Raw genomic sequence first — 6,979 nt, forward strand, 5'->3', positions numbered from 1 at the left:
TTATCAACGCTCACCCCTAGAAGGAGTCAACAACTGCAGGATAAGACTCTTTAAGATCCCCAGATGCAGCACTTGAAGGATCCCCTCCCCACTGTCCTGGCCAGGATATAATCCCCTGGCAGTTGCTCCATGTTGGTGCTGAGGTAATTTTTCCCACGTTTTTGCTGTGTGATTGCTGACCACGGTCCTGATTCACTGTTCCAGTACTGGCAGCACTGTCCAAGGTCCTGAACCTATCCTACTCTATATTGGCAGTAGTTAACTACCCTATTTCTTCAATTCTAAGGCACACTTTTCCCCCCATATAAACATCTCTAAAAATGGGGTGCGTCTTAGAATCGTGGGCGTGTCTTAGGTTTTTTTTTCTGTTGGTGGTACTGAAATTAGTGTGCATCTTACAATCGATGGCGTCTTACAATCAAAGAAATACGGTGTAACTCATGGCCTCTTGTTTGAGTCGTCTCCTTCCTAGGGTGATGGAACACACACACACCCATGGATCAGGACAATGCTAGCAAAAATCGGGTGTGCCCCTTTTCATATGATGAAAATATGTGTGATATAATTGTACACAAATGCTGTACTAGTCCACAGTTCATCAGTCACCTTCAGACCATATCTGGACTCCAGAACATACCCCCTTTTTCATAAAGTGATAGATTGCTGAATAAACCTCTTTCTTGATAGACAAATGATTAATCTATTATATTTACTGTGGTTTTTACTAAGACCTTGTTGAATACTCCACATCTTTTTTCTGGAGATTCAAGCACCAACCAGTCTAAAGAAGAAGCTGATTGATCTGAAGGACAAATATTTGTTAGTCCTTCCCACCTTTCTTTGCTGCTAAAGTGGGTGTGCTGTTCCTGGTGAAAGTGTGTGTGTCAACAGTTTTCTTTTCCAGACTAAAACATTAGACAATGCTTAGCCTGTTTTCTGTTCCTCTTTCAGAGGGGCGTAAAAGATAAAAATAGCAAAATGCTAAAGGGTATTTCACTACAATGCATCCTGTAGGGAAAAAAACCCACAATCTGTGCCTGAGATAGCAAACGATTTGGCATTTTAGCTATGTTTAGCAATGATGACATGGCATCTTTACTTCTGTAAGATTGGTGCATTGTATTTCACTGATCTGCTTTTTCATTATTTTAGTCTGTTGATAAAGAGATTATGAGTAAGCTAGGTATAAAACATGACACTGTCATCTTTTACAAATCCCGTTTTGTTTCTTGAGAATAACAAGCATTCATTTGAAAGGTCTCCCCCCCACTTTTTTTCTTTTCTTTTAGGAAAAAGTGTGTTTGGCTTTGGCAGCTTGTTTTGTGAATATCATAATTTATATATAAACTGAACTGGGGTGTTGTTTGTTGAAGACTTACATCAAGCAATTTAGCTTTGCTAACAATTGGATGTTCTTGAGTATCCCACATTTCAATGTCATTGGTATGCATATTGTAGATCACACCATTGTGTTTGACTGTGTGCCTGTCTCACACTTCACTTCACTTCAGTGATAAACAGGGTAATTGGTATTGTCAGTCTCAATCAAATGCATTTCTTTTGATCAGTTAAAGCACTATTTAACTATTTAACAGAATTGAAAAAAGAGGGTTTCCCCCCTCCCCACCCCCATCACTGTCTACAGATTTTCTGGCAATGCTAGTTTCAATTCTTTTCCACTTGTTAATAAATGATCTGGAATTAACAGTGAACAGTAAAGTGGCCAAGTTTGCTGATGAAACCAATTTATTTCAGGTGGTTAAAACAAAAAGGGATTGCGAGGAGCTCCATAAGGGAAGGTTATAACAGCTGGAATTGTTCAACTTGGGGGAAAAAGAGGATAAGGGAAGACCTGACAGAGGTGTACAAAATTATGCATGGTGTGAATGTGGAGAAGGAGACATACAGGGCAACCCACATACAGGGCAATTGGGAAGGACTTTGCTCTACTAAAACGATCAAGGGCCTGGAGCATCTCCCCTCTGAGAGAAGGTTACAACACCTGGGATTGTTTAGCTCGGGAAGAAAGGGGAGACATGATGGGGGTGTTCAAAATTATACATGGTGTAGAGAATGAGGATAGGAAGACTCTCCCTGTCTTATAATGCTAAAATCCAGGGTCATCCCATGAATCTTATTGCGGGGAGATTCAGGATAGATAAAAGGAAGTACTTATTCAAACTATGGAAATAATTTGAATAAGTACCCGCCTCTCTGTTTGGATTGAAGCAGGGAACAACACTAAGTATAAATACAAAAAAATAGATTAAAACATAGTACACATTATTAAAACATCCTAAAAACATCCTAAAATTCCACCGGGTAGGCCTGCCAGAAGAGATCAGTCTCAGAATTCACTACCACAAGATGTAGTGATGGGCTCCAATGTAGATGGCTTTAAAAGGGGGTTGGATAAATTCCTGGAGAAGGCTATCAATGACTACTAGGCCTGATACATCCAGTATCAGAGGCAGTCAGCCTGTATACACTAGTTGCTGTGGAACATGGGTGGGAGTGTGCTGTTGCACCATGTCATGTTTGTGGGTCCCTGGTCAAAAGCTGGTTGGCCACTGTGTGAACAGAGTGCTGGACTAGATGGACTCTTGTATGATCCAGCATGGCTCTACTTACATTCTTTTCTTATGCAACCTCAGTTGACTACCTCTATCACAAACTCTTTTTGAATTGCCTCTTGGTTTAAAATTAGTTTGCCACAAGGCATTGTGGGAATGTTGCCATTGGCTTTGCTGTGAGTAACAACAACCCTAAACAGCTCTGGGCTCATGGAATTAGATCCATGGATCTTGGTCATTATGTTACATTTCACGAAGCTCCTTAGATATGGACCTAAGCTAAGTTTGCCCCACAGGGTTCTTATGAAGGTAGAGTGAGATGCTGTCTTGGGGGACATGCTGCAATGACACAAACATGGGGTTGAGGTGTCATTTTTTAGACAACTCTGTGTGCCTTTTGAGTGGGGGGTGAGGTTCACTGTGCAAGTTTCTATCAAGGTAGACAAATGTTGAAAAAGAAGAAGCTACATTTATTTGTTTGTTTGTTTGTTTATTTATTTATTTAATACCCCACCTTTCTTAAAAGAATAGCACCCAAGAACAGCAATAGCCTCATGCCTTTGGAACAAGCTCTCATCGGGGGTCTGCCATGCTCCATCATTGCAGGCTTTTAAGAGGGCCTTGAAACAAATTATTTTGATCCTTGTGATATGACTACTGTTGATGCTTCCATTGCCATTGTTGTTCTTGCTGGTTTTATTGTTGGCTTTCATTATTTGGATTGCTATTTTATGGTGTTTATGTTTTTTTATTGCTTTTAATATTTTAACTGTTTCTGTGTATTCTACTGTGGTAAGCCACCTTCTGCACTGAAAGGCAGCCAACGAATGTTTTAAAATACCCATGCTGGCAGAGGATGGCAGGCATTGTAGTCCAAAATATTTGGCAGGCACCAGATTGAGGAAGGCTTGGGTTAGAAAAGACGGTTCAAATACCTGCTCTGTTTTGTAGCACATTAGGTGGCTTGAGTAAGAAATTACTGTTGCCAGTACATAGGATTGCTTGGTGGATCAAATCAGATCAGGACGATCTACTGACGACTTGCTATTGTGGGCAAAGAATCTAAATGCTAATAATCAATTAAACCATCCTCTTCAGTAACAACAATAGCCTGAATGACATTGTGTCTTCCATGATGAGGGGAAATGCAGATTAAAAAAAAGTTTTATATTCTCTAAGTTGTAGCTAAGAAAATTTCCACAGGATACCTAGAGGCTACAGTGGATTAATGCTACTATATAATCAGTCACCTGTGAACAGTTTCAAGAAAGTTTGGTGAAGGGCATTTATCATTCTCCAATTAAAATGTCAAATCTAATTAGACTTTCCCTCAATGCAACGTACCTTATCATAGAGGTACATTGATGAAGACTTCCCTGTGAATCCCTAAAAAGCAAGACTGGGTAGCCTGAAAGTTCAGTATAAGCCTGGGGAACCTTTTTGTAAGATGTTTCTACTGCCGGGGAATTAATCCATCATTTCATTTGTGGTGTAGCCAATACCTATGGGCTTTCATATTGTAGCTGGGAAGGGGGGGAAATGTAAGTGGTTCTCATAAGACTACCAATCAAGCTGTTCTCTGATGAGGAAAGATGTGATGAGGGCCCATAGGTTGCTTTGATGGTGATTGGCAGTAGCCATTGAGTCACTGGCAGTGCAGGGGCTTCAGCATTCATTTGTTGGGCCTTGCTTTTAATAAGATATGACACAGCTTAACAAAGCCAACTCCTAAATAATGTGCCTGTTACGTATTCATACCAAAGGCCCAAAGCAACACTATTTATGAGGGGTAGGAGGATCATCTAACTAGCTGCCAAAAGCAGACAGTGGCAATCAACGTGTCTAATAGATCTTTATTAATAATGACCCAAATGTCCTCAGGAAAAAAAAGATGTCTCCAGAATGAAGCATTCCCCTCATAAATTCTTTCGTCCTACTACCTATACATAATGAAGGATGCAAATATCCTGTCAGTGGTCTCTGGCAACTGCAAAAGGAATGGTTTTCTGTGAAATGTCTGAATCCCTCTGGACATATAAGCACTTTTCTCATCTTGTGAGTAGGATGTGACCATTTCTTTCTCATTGAAACCTTGCAATCCTCAACCTTGCCTTTGTCAACTCAAGTCTTGATGGCTACAATTAGAAATTAGTGAATCAGTAAAACTAGAGCTCATTGAGCTTCTCTTAATTCCACCTTGAAGCTCATTCCAACTTGTGTCTGTACCAGATTACAAGCCTTAATTTGTTTTGTTGTGTTCACAAAAAGACTCATGCATTTTTGTCCACATTTTTATTCCAATTTGTATATCACTTGTGCACATTTTTTAAAAAAGTGCACCTTTTTTTCCAATGAATACTTTCAAAATGTACACATTTTAATGCATTTTCTTTGTTCCATGAATGGTATTGAAAGCTCAGAAATGTATGGATTTTGACTAGGGATGTCCGGCGCTTGGAAATCTGGCCTTCTTGGGGTTCAACTGATTTCCCTGGAGTGGTCATGGCTGTGTGCAACTTGTCTCTCCTTCTCCCTGCTGGAAGAGACTAGTTGCACACAGCCAGCAGTGACAAGTAATGGCAGTACTGGGGTCACTGTGCACAAGTGTCTCCATCTCCCTCCCAGGGCCCAGAAGGGAGAATAAGACATGTATGCACAGCAGCCCTGGGATGGAGTAGGAGAGACTTGTATACAGCATGGCCAGCAATGGTGGCAGAAGTCCACAAGCTGGCCTGACTTGACGTGTGTTGAGTTGGTCCAGCTCATGGATAAGCAAGCCAGGGTCCAGGAGCACTGAACCACCAACTCAGCTGATTTGACCCCCTAGATGGATTCCTCTGCTGTCCCTACTTTTGACCACAGATTGTGTTTCAGTTGATGTTTGGTTCCATGAATTGTGAAGTGGGTAAATTCTGGTCAAAAAGCAACTGGAACAATTTTTTAAGACATCTCTAGCTACAGTACCCTTTGCATGGGATCTCTCATGTTTGGAAGCTTCAATAAGTTTAGAGGGCAGCTACCTGCCTCCCATCATCTGTGGATCACCAGTCTGTTACAGAAGAGCTGCATACCAATGCAAAGTCTAGCTCCTCCTTGTATATTGCATACAATTCAATATATTGGGGTTTTTTAGCCTATGAAAGTATAAAGAGCTAGGGTTTTACACAACTCAGAGACAACCTTCTTCTCAATATTTAAGATCTACACAGGGCCTTGCTAGACCTACCAGGTAATCCGGTGGGGAGTAGGGGCGAGGCCGTGCTGCAGCTAGCGTGGGCCGTCGCCCCTAGCTAGACATAACACGTGACAGGGTTGGAGCGCTGTGCCCAGTGCGCGGCTTCTCCCAGCTACTTGCGAGTAAGCCGTGTAGCCAGGAAAAGCTGCGTAACCTGCTAGACTTTCCGCAGCCTCGGGCTGAGCCCGGGGTTGCGGGAAAACCGGGCCACAAGTGGATCCGGTTATCCCGGGTCAAGGGAGGGTTTAGCCCGGCCTGACCCTGGGATCCCCTGTGTGTCATCTGCACATACAGGGGTGATCCCGAGTTTCAGCACAGGCTAAACCCTCATCTAGCAATGTTCACAGTCTCTAAGGTTCTAGAGATGGATGAGAAATTAACTCTTCATTTTTTTAAAATGGATTTAATTGTTTCACATATCATGTAACCAAACACAATTTTGCAATCAGAAATCCATGAACGAAAGTACAGTTGACAATATGCATTTATCTGAAAAACAGCCAAAAGCTATGGTCAAGAAAAACTCCATTTTCTGACCTTACCCCTCACAGCCTTTATTAAGAGCAAATGCATGCAACATCGGGATGGGTGAATGAGCAATATTCATGGTCATCCGAACTCTCCAAACATTGGGTTGCTGCTCATCTCTCCTTGATTTGCACTCACGGTGGAGATCTCTGTTCATTTTACGCAGATGGGAAAACTGTGCAAAATGAACCCTATCAAACATGAAAGCTGTGTAGAGAAAACCCTCAAATTTACATAAAGTTCTGAATTTGTGTGAATTTCTCATATAGACTGAAGTGGAGAATGGCACATTTTTAAAATTACACAATTGCAACCTTTTTCTCATCAAAATATGTGAATTTTTCAAATGCGAGCAGATGTTTGAGAATTTAGGAATGAATTTGGAGAATGCATTCTCCTGCTCTTATTCAGGGTTGTGAATGGGGCATGTTCAAATATTTTCTGAACAGAAATGAAATTCTCCTACATCCCTAATGCAGTTTCCTCCTCTATGATTTAAAATCTGTCACCTTCCCCCCACTTTCCATTTGTGGAAAATCTCCTGCTAATAGGTGTGAATGGGTTAATGCTTCTCAGTGCTTCAAGTCAGAATTGCTTGAGTCATGTATACAAGATGAAATGACACTGAGAGCAATAACATCAG

The sequence above is a fragment of the Elgaria multicarinata genome, chromosome 9 (genome assembly GCF_023053635.1).
Source record: "Elgaria multicarinata webbii isolate HBS135686 ecotype San Diego chromosome 9, rElgMul1.1.pri, whole genome shotgun sequence".
Taxonomy (NCBI): Eukaryota; Metazoa; Chordata; class Lepidosauria; order Squamata; family Anguidae; genus Elgaria; species Elgaria multicarinata.